Below are 18,808 nucleotides of genomic sequence, written 5' to 3'. Positions count from 1 at the left end.
ATAAACTTCCATAGCTATGCAGATGACACTCAGCTTTACTTAGCTATGTCACCTAATGACTATGCCCCTCTTGAGTCTCTTCATAGATGCGTTGACCAAATTAACAAATGGATGTCTCACAATTTTCTTCAGCTGAACGCAGATAAAACTGAAGTAATTATATTTGGCAAAAAGGAGGAAAGGCTTAGGATTGCCACTGTTCTTGAAACTAAGGGGCTTAAAGCAAAGGATACTGTCAAAAACCTTGGTGTCCTTATTGGCAGTGAACTTAACTTCAACAGTCATATGAAAGTGGTAAAAAAGTCTGCATTCTATCACCTAAAAAACATTTCTAAACTCAGGGGTCTCATGTCAAAGCATGATCTAGAAAAACTTATTCATGCTTTCATCTCCAGTAGGGTTGATTACTGCAATAGTCTTTTCACAGGTGTTCCAAAAAAGACCATCAAAGAGCTTCAACTAATCCAAAATGCAGCAGCAAGGGTTCTTACAAGAACAAAAAGGGTAGTCCATATCACTCTAATCCTAAGGTCTCTGCACTGGCTCCCAGTGAGCTATAGAATTGACTTTAAAGCACTACTACTTCTATTTAAAACATTAAATGGGATGGGACCCAGCTACCTACTGGATATGTTTCAATTATATGCACCAACTAGGTCTCTAAGATCACAGGAGAAAAACTTGCTAGTAATACCAGCTGTCAAAACGAAGTGTGGTGAAGCAGCCTTTAGTTGCTATGCTGCTAAGCTTTGGAACCAACTTCCAGATGATATCAAAAATGCTCCTACTGTTAGTTTTAAATCCAGGCTCAAGACAAAGCTGTTTTCAGATGCTTTCACTTGATTAATTTTTACCTAAAGTGTAATTAATTTCCTTTAACATAATTTCTTTTCATTTTGATTTTAATGATTTTACTTTAATTCTTTATTTTAATTTCTTTTTAATTTTGGGTTTTAATGATTTCACTTTTACTTTAATTCTTTGTTACTGTTCTTATGCTTTTATTTTTTGTGAAGCAAATTGCATTGCCTGTGTGTATGAAATGCGCTATACAAATAAACTTGCCTTGCCTTGCCTATTGCCCCTTTCCCAACTTTTTTGAGATGTGTTGCTGTCATGAAATTTCAAATGAGCCAGTATTTGGCATGAAATGTCAAAATGTCTCAGTTTCGACATTTGATATGTTGTCTATGTTCTATTGTGAATACAATATCAGTTTTTGAGATTTTGTAAATTATTGCATTCCGTTTTTATTTACAGTTTGTATTTTGTCCCAACTTTTTTGGAATCGGGGTTGTATACAGTTATGCACCATACATACATACATACATACATTATATATATATATATATATATATATATATATATATATATATATATACACACACACACACATACTCACTTTTTATATAATATATCCGTATGTACAACCCCGATTCCAAAAAAGTTGGGACAAAGTACAAATTGTAAATAAAAGCAGAATGCAATAATTTACAAATCTCAAAAACTGATATTGAATTCACAATGGAACATAGACAACATATCAAATGTCGAAAGTGAGACATTTTGAAATTTCATGCCAAATATTGGCACATTTGAAATTTCATGACACAACACATCTCAAAAAAGTTGGGACAGGGGCAATAAGAGGCTGGAAAAGTTAAAGGTACAAAAAAGGAACAGCTGGAGGATCAAATTGCAACTCATTAGGTCAACTGGCAATAGGTCATTAACATGACTGGGTATAAAAAGAGCATCTTGGAGTGGCAGCGGCTCTCAGAAGTAAAGATGGGAAGAGGATCACCAATCCCCCTAATTCTGTGCTGACAAATAGTGAAGCAATATCAGAAAGGAGTTCGACAGTGTAAAATTGCAAAGAGTTTGAACATATCATCATCATCATCATCATCATCTACAGTGCATAATATCATCAAAAGATTCAGAGAATCTGGAAGAATCTCTGTGCGTAAGGGTCAAGGCCAGAAAACCATACTGGGTGCCCGTGATCTTCGGGCCCTTAGACGGCACTGTGTCACATACAGGCATGTTTCTGTATTGGAAATCACAAAATGGGCTCAGGAATATTTCCAGAGAACATTATCTCTGAACACAATTCACTGTGCCATCCGCCATTGCCAGCTAAAACTCTATAGTTCAAAGAAGAAGCCGTATCTAAACATGATCCAGAAGCGCAGACGTCTTCTCTGGGTCAAGGCTCATTTTAAAATGGACTGTGGCAAAGTGGAAAACTGTTCTGTGGTCAGACGAATCAAAATTTTAACTTCTTTATGGAAATCAGGGATGCTGTGTCATTCAGACTTAAAGAGGAGAAGGACCACCCAAGTTGTTATCAGCGCTCAGTTCAGAAGCCTGCATCTCTGATGGTATGGGGTTGCATTAGTGCGTGTGGCATGGGCAGCTTACACATCTGGAAAGACACCATCAATGCTGAAAGGTATATCCAGGTTCTAGAGCAACATATGCTCCCATCCAGACGACGTCTCTTTCAGGGAAGACCTTGCATTTTCCAACATGACAATGCCAAACCACATACTGCATCAATTACAGCATCATGGCTGCGTAGAAGAAGGGTCTGGGTACTGATCTGGCCAGCCTGCAGTCCAGATCTTTCACCCATAGAAAACGGTTGGCGCATCATAAAACGGAAGATACAACAAAAAAGACCTAAGACAGCTAAGCAACTAGAATCCTACATTAAACAAGAATGGGTTAACATTCCTATCCCTAAACTTGAGCAACTTGTCTCCTCAGTCCCCAGCCGTTTACAGACTGTTGTAAAGAGAAAAGGGGATGCCTCACAGTGGTAAACATGGCCTTGTCCCAACTTTTTTGAGATGTCGTTATCATGAAATTTAAAATCACCTAATTTTTCTCTTTAAATGATACATTTTCTCAGTTTAAACATTTGATATGTCATCTATGTTCTATTCTGAATAAAATATGGAATTTTGAAACTTCCACATCATTGCATTCCATTTTTATTTACAATTTGTACTTTGTCACAACTTTTTTGGAATCGGGGTTGTACTCAGACCCACATATATACATTTATATTATCAATAGCATGTTATTGTAATTCCTCCTCCCTATACCTCATAAAGATCTGTTCCTTATACCTTTTTTTGAACTGGTTTATAGTTGTACATTTCAATAGCTCCACATTCAAACTGTTCCCTAGGTTTACTCCACAAATAGAGATACTGAACATTTTTAACATTGTCCTATCACTGCAAATTTTAAATTTCAATTTCCCCCTAAAATTATAGCCCTCCCTCTCTATCCGAGAACATTATTTGGATATTCCTTGGTACTTTATAATTCCTTACTTTGTATATTACTCAGGCAGTTTTATATTCTATAATATCCCTGAATTTTAAACATTTTGAATTTAAGAATAGTGAATTAGTATGATCTCGGTAACCAGCACTATGAATTATTCTTATAGCTCTTTTTTGAAGTATAGTTATTGCATGAAGTGAACATTTTATATGTATTTCCCCACACTACTGAGCATCAGATGACAGTGTAATTTTTTTTTTTTCTGGATTGAAAGGGTTTCCTGTTTCTGTTTATTGTGTGGCTATTTAAAATGGATTTTAAAATAGAAAACTGCGCTATCTTCAGGAGATTGCAAGTTTGAATCCCAATCATGGGAGCATGTGAGCTCCTGTATTCAAAAGAGGGTTGATGGCACATCCCTTTGAGTGTTCTTCCTTACCTTGGATACTGTGGATCGGCTTCAAGCTTGATCACTCAGGCCAAGCATATCTCATATCACATATCTCCACTGTTGATTCCCAGGGTAGCAGCTATTAACATTTGCTCGTGACCCACTCCAACAAAGAGTTCCTATTGACTCCAAGGTACCTGGGTATAGAGGGTTCCTGCATGACGTCACCGCGCCGCGAGATTTCGGTAGTCGCCATATTGGAAGACCAAGTACACATCTATGCAAGTACATACATACATACATACATAAAACAAACTACACCTGAAATGTAGCCAGGGTCGGTTCTGCCCTAATCTGGACCCGGGTGCAACATTGCGCAACCCCCACCCCCCCAAAAAAAATAAAACACCAGTCTAAATCAGGACAACCAGTGTTCGAACTACGGGGGTACTCGGGGGATCCGAGATCCCCTGAAACAGACATGAGATCCCTTGAAAACATGATTTGGGAAATGTTGGGGGGTCTCTAAAATATTGGCAAAATGATGTTTATTGACATAGCAATCGTGTGTAACGGGAAGCATTTGCATATCCGAAGTGTTGTGTTTACATCAAAGATAAAATAAACCGATATGACAACGACTGCTGCTGCCAGGTTGGTTGTTGAGTAGCCTGACTGTTTTTTTTTTTTTGTTCTTGCGTGTGGTATCATTGTTGACGCGAGGTTGTTTTTTGAACATGCCAATGCGGACACGATTTCCCCTGATGAGTTATGACTTCAGACGCGATGCGTGTGGAGGTGTGGAGTCCATGTGATATGTGCGTAAGATAGGCTTCTCGTGTTTGGAGATCTGCGCTCCGAGACAAGCGCAAGCACCCCCCCAGGGAAAAAAAGGGAACCCCCGAAAATATCGGCATAGTTCGAACACTGAGGACAACCATCACATAACTATAAACATTTTAGATCAACTATTAACTAAATGGGCTATAATAAATAAGCCTGCAGGCAGCCACGGCGGGCTGCCTCAGAAAAGTAACCATTCAATGACACAACTGAAAGCCTGCAGCCACGGCGGGCTGCCTCAGAAAAGTAACAATTTGTCCTACCTTAACTCGTTTTGCTTTTTCTGCCTCCTTTTTTGTATTTTCGACCCTGCGTTTATTTTCTTTCCTTTTCTGAAAACCCGATTTGTGTCCAGACATTTTGTTCTGCTACCAACGAACTAACTCATCAGGTCTCGTCTCTCGAGTCCACGATGAAGGGCAACAATTGATACATTTTTACAAACAACCAATAAACAGCCAATAGGGAGGTTGCAACGTTCAGGCTCTCCTTTGCTCACAGACACTCAGTAATGCACTTATTCTCTGTCTCCTGGCAGAAAGCTCCTTGGTTTGCTTGTGTCTCAGTCACAGCTGGTATTCTGTAGAAAGACTTCTTTTCACCTTTCCCATCCGCTTTGTTGGAACACAGCACAAAAGTTTACCATTGTAGGTTTATGATGAATCAAGTGCCTCGTGGGTTTAAATTCCGCGCGCTGCCGTTATTTCCCCCTAATCACGAGTTTGTTGGTCTTCCAATACGGCGCAGGGTTTGTTTACTTCCGGTTTCCGGTGACGTCAATGGGAAGGGTCTATAGGTGGGATGTCAGGGAATGATCTGAGCCACTTATAAAGTTCTGTCTTGAACCTCATCAGGGTAGGGATTGACTTGATGTTTGCTAGCACCACATTGTAAAGAGTTGGTGTGACCAATGAAAAAGAGTTGAATATCATTGTGTTGACACTGCTGTACCGTGAGTTGCCAAGAGGTCTGATACATGTTGCTCCTCTTCTAGCAGATTCATTGAAATCAATATTGATACAATTGGATGCAGGGTTCTTCTGGATTTTCCAGATCAAGATGATGGCGTATCACTCATGGCACTTTTGTAAGGAATAGAGGTCAAGAGCCTTCAAGAAAATATCTCACAAATAAACAAATTGAGCTAAGAGTTGGTCTTTATGTCTGTCTTTTATTTTTTAAAAAAGCTGCATTTTGTATTTGTTCTTACCGATATAACCACTAAAGTGATGAAAATAGACCAGACTATTTTTTTGTCAGGGAGGCTGCAATAACTCCGTCATGTGTGATGTCATTTTCCGTGAGCACAGCGGAGGTCTACAAGTGCATGCTATACTAGTGTCAGTGGGGTGAAGTATTCTATCAGGGACGGTTGGAGACAGATGTAAGTGCAGAAGATCTTTTCTTTATAAGAAAAGTGCAAACAGGCAAACGGTCCAAATCGGCAGGAATATATCGTGAATGGTAAAACAGGCAAAAGGTCAAGTGAGGTGTGTGTGTGTGTGTGTGTGTGTGTATATATATATATATATATATATATATATATATATATATATATATATATATATAAAACTAATCACAATTATCACAACCAGCCTTCACTGCATACAGCAGGATCTCCAGGCTCACAGTGTAATATACAGGGAAATAGGTTCTTCACACACAGACTAAACATGGCTGAGATAATAAAAGTATTTTAGTTTCAGGACAGACTCAGATCATAAAATGTACCTGTTTACAGGAAACATACCCTGGAAAACACCATAATGCTTTTGTAATCTATCCCCTGTTCACAATGGATTGCACTGTTGACTAATAGAGAAACAAAATCCCATAAACCAGCTGACAGAAAAACACTTTCCTTTATGAGAAATGACATGAGAGGTCATCCTGTGGAATGACTGTAACTCCTTGAGTATCCAATTATAATGTGATTTAACCACAGAAAGCCTGAGCACGCACGCACGTGCGCGCACACACACCAGCTGAAAAACAACAGCTATTAAAGGACATGGGACATGAAACATAAATGCATGCTATATCAGTTTCTTTCCATTAAAAATATGAAATAATTGCATCAACAAATACAAAATTATCTATTAAATTCAGCAAAATCGTTATATTCGTGATTATATGGCATTTCTGCTCGAGCTCCGATATGCATATTTTACAACCGGAAGAGCCGCTGTCACGTGATCATACGTCACAAAAACTTTCGGGTACAGCACAAGTGGGTAGATGAATATGGAGAAGTGTGAATCGTGATGATGATGAATGCGACAAAATAGTTTTTGTGTCTTGGATGACAAGAAAATTGTTTCGTTTTTAGAGTGTTTAACGTACATTGAACATCATGGTGTATTGCGACCTCCCAGTCAGTCAGACGCGCTGTTACTCCTGTTAGCAATGTAGCTAGGCTCAGCATGGCCAATGGTATTTTTTGGGGCTGTAGTTAGATGCGACCAAACTCTTCTGCGTTTTTCCTGTTTACATAGGTTTATATGACCAGTGACATGAAACAAAGTTCAGTTACACAAATTGAAACGTGGCTATTTTCTATGCTATGGAAAGTCCGCACTATAATGACAGGCGTACTAACACCTTCTGCGCGCTTCGACAGCGCATTGATACTTTCACTCGGAGTTGTACCATTATTTTTTTAGACAGGGCGGATGGACCAGGGCATTCGCCTGCCTGGCCGTGCCCGACGAGGAGCGCTCTCGGCCAGCTTGGGAGGCAGACGGCAGCCCCTCCTGGAAGTGTGGTTTTACCATGGGCCTCATGCAGTAAGGATTAGTATTATAATTTTGGGTGTATCAATTATTGATTATCATAATTCTGACTCGTTTCGCCATTTTGAATGTTTTCATCTTGGACTCTGGAAGCATTGTATCTCAAGCAATCTCGAAAAATATCAGCAAAAAAAACTAGCTTGCAACGGACTTTAGCTAGATCTATGATGAACTTTCAATGTATGATACAAAAATAATACTTCTTTCAACAGATCATTAGCCTTTGAGCAGAATTGTTTTTAACTTACCAGGATGTGTTATCGAGCCGACCGCTTTCAGTTTCATGGGGATTGAATGAACTCTCACTCTCAGAATCATCTGACCCGTCAGAGTAAAGACAAGATCTATGTTCATGTGAATTTCCAGCTATCGGTTCGAATTGATAGGGTCTAACTTCACAGCTCTGTGAAACATCGGGAATGTCACTGTCGATGGTGTCCATTTCGGTAACCTGTTTACATTAGATACCCAAGCGCTGGCTCCTTGAAAAGTTTTTGTGATGTCACGGGTCACGTGACCGCTTAGCTAATTAACGAATCATTGTTTTACGCTGATGTATAAAAAAGTTGAATAATGTGATGATTTTCACATTTTTGACGCCCTGCAGTGATTTAGATGGCATTTCTTATGTCCTTTATACATAATTATACCCAGAAAAAAATCCATGTCCCATGTCCTTTAATGCATAGAAAGCTTTTTAGAATGACAGCTCAACAAAACTTCCCTGATGAATTAGGTGCGAGTCATGAATGCAGCACAAAGGACAAGAGGCTGAAATTAGTGAACTGTGAATCAGATGGATGATAATACCACAACTAACAGGAAAACTGAGTTGTCAATCTGATAAATATTAAACTCATTACTCAACGAGAGGGGAAAAACAAAATTCCTTCATATTTGGAACTTGTCTGCTTATTCAATTCAATTTTATTTGTACAGCGCTCTTAACAATGGCTGTAATTCCTGAAGAGTTAACTCGATATTTCTCTTAAACCCCTTGAATTAAAGCAGAAAGTCTACACTTCAAATACACACCTTACAATTCAATATATATATAATTTTTTAAAAAATTTTTTATTAATTAAAAGTCACTTCATGTCTTAAAGTAATGATGGATGTCGTTTCTCTTTACTTAGTTGAACGGTTCTTGATATCATATGAATTATTACAGTTCTGGTGTTGTGGCTATTTACTGTATTTTTATTATTTACTGTTTGATCTAAAATGCATTAATAAGTCAAGAAACTCATCCACTAATTAACTTTTGATGAGATGCACCTGTTAATTGAAAAGCATTCCAGGTGACTACCTCATGAAGCTGGTTAAGATAATGCCAATAGTGTGCAAAGCGTCAGCAAGGTAAATGGTGGCAACTTTGAAGAATCAAAAATATCAAACATTTTTTTTAACACTACTTTTTTTTTTTTTTTTTTGTTCACCACAATTCCATATATGTTCCATATGCTATTTGATAGTATTGTTGTCTTCAGTATTGTTCTACACTGTAGAAAATACAAACTACAGGCAAATCCTATGAATGAGTACAGGAGGGGTGTACAAACTTTTAACTTGTAGTGCACACAGTATGTATAAACCACTTCACATTTTCTCTTGCATAAGACATAAATTGCAATTCATAGGCCACAATGTCTCAGTAAGTGCAAACTCACAATGTGCCAAAATGAACCAAACAACACAGCAAAAATATATATCAGCAAGGGAAGGTTTAGCTCCCAAAGTTCACTATGTGTGAGCTTTATACAGAATACAGTATTCAGTCCTGGATAGTAGTTTGAACATAACCCATCCTTCCATCTATCCATCCATTATCTGTAGCCACTTATCCTGTGCAGGGTTGCAGGCAAGCTGGAGCCTATCCCAGCTGATGATGGGTGAAAGGCGGGGTACACCCTGGGCAAGTTGCCAGGTCATTGCAGGGCTAACAGAAAGAGACAAACAGCCATTCACACTCACATTCACACCTACTGTCAATTTGGAGCCACCAATTAGCCTAACCTGAATGTCTTTGGACTGTGGGGAAAACCGGAGCACCCAGAGGAAACCCAGGCAGACACAGGGAGAACATGCAAACCCCACACAGAAAGGCCCTCATCAGCCGCTGGGCTTGAACATAACCCAACTATTCAAATATTGCTTCAAATACTGTATTAGGCTCATTATTTAAATTTGTACAATAATATTTTTATTTATTGGAATTTTGGTACCTTGGTATGGATTTAGTCCATCAGTTCCAGGGAAGAGTCAGAAAGGATAATACTAATAATTTAATAATAAATATAATAACTTAATGGTGGATAATGGTGGATTTTGATTTTCAAATTTGTAGCAAAGTTTAAAAATTGCAGACTCCCTGACAATGCTTCAGAGACCCCTGCTGTTCCTTGGACTTAACTTTAAAAAGTACAGTCTCATTGATTTCAAAGTAGGAGCAGCTTGTCAAAATTATACTCGAATAGAATTTTAAAAGTGACCACACTTTAAAGTAATTTAAAATATATTAAAAATAATAATAATAACAAAGACAAGCCCGTCAGTGATGGCATAGCTCACTCCAGCCACGTCTAGTCCAGAAGGAACAATCTAAAGTGGGCCAACTTGAACAATAAATGTTGCAAACTATATACATTATATACAAAGCTATATATAGAAGCAATATACACCCTAGGAATACCTACCTGTATTTGCCAGAAAGAATCCAAAACGGTGAGGAATTGACCGAGAAGAAATGATTTTTGTTCAACTGCTCATTAAGGCATTATTAGTCCATAACTTCTTTAATAATTGTAATTAAGCAAATCTGCGTAGAAGTTATATGTGCCCTAGGTACCCCTACCTTTCTGCTAGAAAGAATCAAAATTGGTGAAGAATTGAGGGAGAAGTGATTTGTGTGGAAACTGCTTGTTAGGGCTTAATTACTCCATATCTTCATTATTAATTGCAATTATGCAAATTAGGGTAGAAGCTGGGTGGCACGGTGGTGTAGTGGTTAGCGCTGTCGCCTCACAGCAAGAAGGTCCTGGGTTCGAGCCCCGTGGCCAGCGAGGGCCTTTCTGTGCGGAGTTTGCATGTTCTCCCCGTGTCCGCGTGGGTTTCCTCCGGGTGCTCCGGTTTCCCCCACAGTCCAAAGACATGCAGGTTAGGTTAATTGGTGACTCTAAATTGACCGTAGGTGTGAATGTGAGTGTGAATGGTTGTCTGTGTCTATGTGTCAGCCCTGTGATGACCTGGCGACTTGTCCAGGGTGTACCCCGCCTTTCGCCCGTAGTCAGCTGGGATAGGCTCCAGCTTGCCTGCGACCCTGTAGAAGGATAAAGTGGCTAGAGATAATGAGATGAGATGAGGTGAGGGTAGAAGCTACATGCATCCCAGGCAGACCCACCTTCCTGCCAAAAAGAATAAAAATTGGTGAAGAACTGAGAGAAAAGAAGTGATTTTCATGAAATGTGGACAATGTCGGACGGACGACGGACAACACATGATGGCATAAATTCATCACTTGTCAGCCAGATGAGCTAACAACAATAGACTTCTCATCTCGTCTCGTCTTCTTCCGCTTTATCCGGGACCGGGTCGCGGAGGCAGCAGTCTAAGCATGGAAGCCCAAACTTCCCTCTCCCCAGACACCTCGGTCAGCTCCTCGGGAAGAACACCGAGGCGTTCCCAGGCCAGCCGAGAGACATGGTCCCTCCAGCGTGTCCTGGGTCTTCCCCGGGGCCTCCTCCCGGGGGGACATGCCTGGAACACCTCCCCAGGGAGGCTTCCAGGAGGCATCCGAAAAAGATGCCCGAGCCACCTCAGCTGGTTCCTCTCGATGTGGAGGAGCAGCGGCTCTACTCCAAGCTCCTCCCGAGTGACCTGTGCTTCTCACCCTATCTCTAAGGGAGCGCCCAGCCACCCTGCAAAGGAAACTCATTTCGGCCGCTTGTATCTGCGATCTTGTTCTTTCGGTCATTACCCAAAGCTCATGACCATAGGTGATAGTCGGAACATAGATCGACTGGTAAATTGAGAGCTTCGCCTTTTGGCTCAGCTCCTTCTTCACCACGACGGACCGGTAAAGTGACCGCATCACTGCGGAGGCTGCACCGATCCACCTGTCAATCTCATGCTCCATCCTTCCCTCACTCGTGAACAAGATCCCGAGATACTTAAACTCTTCCACTTGAGGCAGGACTTCTCCACCAACCTGGAGAGGGCAAGCCACCCTTTTCCGGTCGAGAACCATGGCCTCAGACTTGGAGGTGCTGATTCTCATCCCAGCCGCTTCACACTCGACTGCAAACCACCCCAGTGCATGCTGGAGGTCCTGGTTTGAAGAAGCCAACAGGACATCATCCGCAAAAAGCAGAGATGAAATCCTGTGGTTCCCAAACAGGATTCCTTCCAGCCCCTGGCTGCACCTAGAAATTCTGTCCATAAAAATTATGAACAGAACCGGTGACAAAGGGCAGCCCTGCTGGAGTCCAACATGCACTGGGAATAGGTCTGACTTTCTGCCGGCAATGCGAACCAGACTCCTGCTCCGTTCATACAGGGACTGGACAGCCCTTAGCAAAGAGCCCTGAACCCCATACTCCCGAAGCACCCCCCACAGAATACCACGGGAGACACAGTCGAATGCCTTCTCCAGATCCACAAAGCACATGTGGACTGGTTGGGCAAACTCCCATGAACCCTCAAGCACCCTATGAAGGGTATATAGCTGGTCCAGTGTTCCATGACCAGGACGAAAACCGCATTGTTCCTCCTGGATCCGAGGTTCGACTATTGGTCGAATTCTCCTCTCCAGTACCCTAGAGTAAACTTTCCCTGGGAGGCTGAGAAGTGTGATTCCCCTATAATTGGAGCACACTCTCCGGTCCCCTTTCTTAAAAAGAGGGACCACCATCCCAGTCTGCCACTCCATAGGCACTGTCCCCAACTGCCACACGATGTTGCAGAGGCGTGTCAACCAAGACAGCCCCACAACATCCAGAGACTTGAGATACTCAGGGTGGATCTCATCCACCCCCGGTGCCTTGCCACCGAGGAGCTTGCAAACCACCTCAGTGACTTTGGCTTGGGTAATGGACGAGTCCACCTCTGAGTCATCAGCCTCATTCTCCTCAATGGAAGACATGATGGTGGGATTGAGGAGATCCTCAAAGTATTCCTTCCACCACCCGACAATGTCCCCAGTCGAGGTCAACAGCTCCCCACCCGCACTGTAAAGTGTTGGCAGAGTACTGCTTCCCCCTCTTGAGGCGCCGGACGGTTTGCCAGAATTTCTTCTAGGCCGACCGATAGTCCTTCTCCATGGCCTCCCTGAACTCCTCCCAGTTCCGAGTTTTTGCCTCCGCAACTGCCCAAGCTGCAGCACGCCTGGCCTGCCAATACCCGTCGGCTGACTCAGGGGTCCTGGAGGTCAACATGGCCCGATAGGACTCCTTCTTCAGCTTGACAGCATCCCTTACTTCCGGTGTCCACCACCGGGTTCGGGGATTGCCGCCACGACAGGCACCGGAGACCTTGCGGCCACAGCTCCGAACAGCTGCGTCCACAATGGAGGTAGAGAACATGGTCCACTCAGACTCAATGTCCCCCGCCTCCCTCGGAAGCTGGGAAAAGCTCTCCCGGAGGTGGGAGTTAAAGACCTCCCCAACAGGTTAATAAATCTCTGGAGTGGAAGTCTGGGGCAGAGCATGACAATTTCACATGCTGGTTCTGCTTTTCTCCTAGAACAAAACCATCTCATTTGTCAGCAGCTCGCTGGCTCAGGTACAATACTGTATTGCTTGAAATGACTAATATCACAGAGAAACTCTGTTTTATCTTAAACTCTGCGACGCTGTTACCCACTGAGGATGACCGTGAGCCTCGCTATTGCATATCTACAGTATTTCCAAGTTTGTTCGCCTCACTCTGATTTTGGCAAGGTTCCTTTGCAAAACCCAGATTTAGTGCTTTTCATGGATGGCTCTGCTTCAAAAAAACCCAGACTCAGGTAAACCCTTGTTTCAGGGTTGCTGCCAAGTGACCTTTCAGCGCTTCCAAGTCATTTAGTTCAGCTGCTGAACTAGTGGAGCTCACAGAGGCCTGCAAATTCACAGAAGGTAAGACAATGATTATATACACAGAGAGTGGGTATGCTTTTGGAGTAGCATATGATTTGGGTACATTGTGGAAACACCATGGATTTCTGACATCTACAGGCAAATCCATAGTGCACCACACACTCATTAAAGAACTGTTCAATGCCATTTTACTCCCTAAGCAGGTTGCCATTTGTAAATGTGATGCCCTACTAACTAACCAACTAAGGACTGACTTGTCCCCGCAGGAAATGCAGCTGCTTCCAAGGTTTCCTCATTTTGCGCTTGCATTAACCCTAATTGTGTCTCAGAATCTTCTTTTCAGGTTTGCTACACTGGAGTCACCAGCCACATTACAGGAAGTAGCCCGTTGGGAAAAGGCCAGTTGTATAAACCATAATGGGGTGTGGGATGGTCCTGATACTAGGCCAGGTCATGCGGGAATGCCCTGCCTCTCTATTTGTTATTTCCCCATGGTTGCAAAGTTAATACGTGGGCGGGACCATGTATCAAAAGGGGGAGATAATGAGTTATATGGCTAAGTATTGTTTTACAAAGGGGTTTTCAATTTTTTCCCAAAGATTTTGTAAAAAGTGCCCCATCTGTGCTGGACACAATATGGGGAAAGGTCAGACAATGCCTACAGCTGCGCACCTAACACCAGACATGCCATTTGATTATTTGAAGATGAATTTCATTGAGCTCTCACCCGCTGAGGGGAAAAAATACTGTCTAGTGATTGTGGATATGTTTTCTAAATGGGTAGAGGCTTTTCCAACCTCCAAACAAGATGCAGGTGCAGTAGCAAAGGCCTTGCTGATTGAAATTATTCCATGTTGGGACATGCCAAAGAAAATTAGTAGTGATAATGGTACTTCATTCATTAAGCAGGTATTGAAACAAGTAAGTGAGGTGATGGGCTTTGACCTAAGACACCACTGTGCCTATCACCCAGCAAGTACCAGTGCAGTAGAGAGAGAGAATGGCACACTGAAGAATAAACTGGCCAAATACTGTGAAAATATGGGCCTGAATTGGGTAAAGGCCCTCCCTATTTTGTTGTTTCATATGAGAATGCATGTGAGAGCAAAAAACAATCTGAGCCCCTTTGAAATTCTGTTTGGCAAACCACCCAATACTGGCATGATCTCAGGGCCTAAATCACAAATCCTAACTGTGTTGTGTAAAGATGAAATGTTGTGTTATTGAATGGATCTCTCTTTTTTCCTCTTTTTCTTTTTTGCTTTCACTATCACTCACAAGTAGGTGAAGGATGCACATCCGGACCATGGCGACTGGATTGCGGTGAAGTACCAGAGGAGGATTGTGGTGGTTGAGACCATATCAGGTACTGCTGATGACACTGGCCGAGGATCACCTGATGGTGTATCAGGAAGCAGGCTGTGCTACCACTTCCTCTCTCACGTTCACTTTCTCCTTCTTCCCCTCCCTCTCCTCACCCATCCCCTATCCCAGCCCCACAGAAATAGGGGTTAACTCCCCCGAAACTTGCTCCCTGCACCCATGTTTATCCTCATGTTTCTACTCTCCCTTCTCCTCCTGTGTCTGTGCCACCATTAACCCCCTCTCTCTCTCCACAGTTGAACTCATCCATGCCCACCAGAACTGTGAGCAAGCCCAGGCAGGTCTGTAAGCATGGAGAGAAGGGAATCAGTGCTTCCACAAGGAGGCAGGATTGCTGGTTTGTGTCCCCGATGCGCTTCAGGCTTCCCTTGATTGAGCGGGGGCATAGAGGATAACTGTGAGTATTCAAGGGGGTACACATCAGGCTTTGGTGGATTCAGGCTGTAATCAGATCTCCATACATCAAAGCCTAACTCAGTGCAGGGCACAGGAAAATGCACATTTGGTGAAGGTGAAGTGTGTGCACAGTGATGTACACAAATATCCACTGGTGCCCATCACTATCCACTTCCGGGGAGAAAAGCATCGTGTAGAGACCATGGTTAGTTTGAGTCTCACTCACCCACTGATCCTGGGGACTCATTGGCTGGGGTTTAAGACATTAATGAAACAAATAGTAGTGGGTGAGTCCTGCAGTAACCCATCACGGGGGAATCCCACTACAATGTTAGATGGGAAGGTGGTCTCAGGCACATCCACATCAGCTCTGCATCATGATGACACAGAGAGTGGGGAGAGCCCTCCTCCATCTCTGGGAAATCCCTTGGGGGATTTCCCATTGGAGCAGACACATGATGAGTCTCTGAGACACGCCTTTAACCGAGTGAAAGTAATTGATGGCCAAATCCTCTGAACCTAACGTTATGCTTTCCTTCCTGTATTTTTTCTATTATTATTAAGGATAAGTTGTATCAAGTGATGCAGGACACTCAAACTAAAGAAAAGATGACACAGCTGTTTGTCCCAAAGAGATGCAGGGAACTTTTATTCCATGCGGCTCATCATAATCCTATGGCTGGACATTTGGGGCAGGATAAAACACTGAATTGTCTCATAGCCCATTTCTATTGGCCAGGGATTCACGCCAATGTCTGCAAGTGGTGTGTGGCTTGTTGTGAATGCCAGCTGGTAAATCCAGCAGCCATGCCAAAAGCGCCATTTGCACCCATTGCCATTAATTGAGATCCCCTTCAAAAGAATTGGCATGGATCTCATCAGGCCATTAGATTTGATCTGCACGTGGGTATCACTTTGTATTAGTCATTGTGGATTATGCAACGCAATACCAGAAGCAGTGCCTCTCCACAATATCTCAGCACACAGTGTTGCAGAGGCAGTCTTTTGCATTATCTCCTGAGTCGGGATTCCAAAAGAAATCCTGACTGATCAAGGCACTACATTTACGTGATGCACACTGTGTGAATTATATGAATTATTGGGGATTAAGTCAATTCATACTAGTGTCTATCATCCACAAACAGATGGGCTGGTCAAACTATTTAACCAAATATTTAAGAACATGATTCGTAAGTTCATTCACAGGGATGCTAAAAATTGGGACAGGTGGCTGAACCCTTTGTTTGCAGTGCACAAGGTCCACAAGCCTCCACTGGGTTTTCTCCATTTGAATTGCTGTATGGGTGCAAGCCCAGTGATGTCTTTGACATCATTAAAGAAAATTGGGAGGAGGGGCCTTCTCAAAGTAAAAATGAAATTCAGTATGTTCTTGACCTGAGAGCAAAACTCCATGCACTGAGTCACATAACCCAGGAGAATTTGTTACAGGCCCAAGAACATCAAGCTCACCTATACAACAGAGGGGCGCGGCTAAGGGAATTTGCACCAGGAGATAAAGTCCTCGTTTTACTGCCCACTTCAAGTTCAAAATTGCTTGCCAAGTGGCAAGGGCCCTTTGAGGTCACATGGTGAATTGGAGAGGTTGCCTATGAGGTCAACTGGCCAGATAGGGGTGACACATGCCAAATTTACCACCTCAATCTCCTGAAACCGTGGAGAGAGGAGGTTTCTGTGGCTCTGGCGACAGTAGTTCTCGAGAGGGCAGAGCTGGGACTGGAGTTAAGTCCAAAAAGCACAGCCCAATTCACCCCAGTCCCCTGTGGAGACCACCTCTCACTGTCCCAGAGAGCATAGGTAATTAGATTATAGGAGGAATTCTCCGATGTGTTCTCACCATTCCCTGGTCACACTAATCTCGTAGAACACCACACTGAGACTCCCCCAGGGGTGATGGTGCACAGCCACCCATATCAGCTCCCCACAAGAACACAAAAAAAAATGTGGTTCGAGAGGAACTTCAGGCTATGCTTAAGATGGAAGTAATTGAGGAGTCACACAGCAACTGGAGCAGCCCAGTGGTCTTGGTTTCCAAGACTGATGAGTGGGTCCAGTTCTGTGTGAACTATAGAAAAGTCAATGCGGTGTCTAAATTTGATGCATATCCGATGCCCCACATTGATGAACTGCTTGATCAGTTAGGCGTGGCTTGCTTTTACTCGACAATGGATTTGACAAAGGGATATTGGCAGATCCCCTTGACTCTATTATCCTGTGAGAAAACGGCCTTTTCCACTCTGTTTGGCTTACACCAGTTTGTCACCCTTCCTTTTGGGTTGTTTGGGGCTCCAACTATGTTTCAGCGTCTCATGGACCGAATTTTCCATCCCCACAGTGCATTTGCAATGGCCTACTTGGATGATATAATCATTGATAGTAAAGATTGGGAGCAGCATCTACAACATCTGAGGGCAGTTCTGAGGTTGTTGAGGCATGTGGGGCTCACAGCAAACCCAAAGAAATGCGCAGTTGGGTGGGTGGAAATACGATATCTGGGCTTCCACTTGGGTCATGGGCAGGTGCATCTCCAAATTGATAAGACTGCAGGAATTGCAGCCTGCCCGCAACCCAAGACCAAAAAGGGGGTGAAGTGGTTCCTGGGACTGGCTGGCTATTATAGGTTTGCGCCTAACTTTTTGGACGTCACCAGCCTGCTCACTGACCTCACTAAAAAGGGAGTGCCAGATCCAGTCCAGTGGACGGATCCATGCGAATGGGCTTTTGCTCAGATGAAGGCGGTTTTGTGTGGGGTCCCGCTGTTGCATTCTCCTGACTTTTCTCTCTCTTTTGTTTTACAGACCGATGCATTGGACAGAGGGCTGGGGGCTGTTTTGTCCCAGGCAGTGGAGGGGGAGGAGCGTCCGGTGCTATACATCAGCTGCAAACTCTCCATGCGAGAGTTGAAGTACAGCACAATAGAAAAGATGTGTCTGGCCATCAAGTGGGTGGTCCTCACTCTCCGCTACTACCTGCTAGGATGCCCATTCATCCTCTGTTCTGACCATGCCCTGCTCCAGTGGCTCCACCACATGGAGGATGCCAATGCACAGATCGCTCACTGGTATCTGGGCCTTCAGCCCTTTAAATTCGAGGTGGTCCACAGGCCGGGTCATAGGTGGTAGTGGCAGATTACCTTTTCCCATGGGGGGGGTGTTAGCTGCAGGCCAGACAGCTCCCCGACCTGAGTCAGGCGGTGGGGTTATGTGGCAGCAGAGGTGTGGTCGAGTGTCAGCTCTGAATGGCGAGGAGGCAGGTTGAACCAATGGGTAACATGTGAGGAGGTGCACCTGTGTCAAATTCCTGGCTGTCTATTATCCTGTGTCTCTGTGTGTCTTTCAGGCAGTCAGGAATGAGAGAGAGAGAGAGAGAGAGAGAGAGTTGTGAAACCCCGGTCGTGTGTGTGTGTGTGTGTGTTTAGATTATCTGACTTCAGGAAGTGGATGAATCAAAATGGCAGTGCATACCGGCAGTCTGGCAGGTCCTGCTGAAGTGCACGCAAACAAGCTTGCCAATTACCACCGTAAACCTGGTTTGTGTCATACTAATAACGTTACACACAAAGCTCGTAGAGTGACAGACGTAGTCAAAAGACTTTCTGTTTGAAATTGTGT

Source organism: Neoarius graeffei, chromosome 2, assembly GCF_027579695.1.
Source record: "Neoarius graeffei isolate fNeoGra1 chromosome 2, fNeoGra1.pri, whole genome shotgun sequence".
In the NCBI taxonomy this organism is placed as follows: Eukaryota; Metazoa; Chordata; class Actinopteri; order Siluriformes; family Ariidae; genus Neoarius; species Neoarius graeffei.
Note: the sequence above shows the minus strand (reverse complement) of the source record.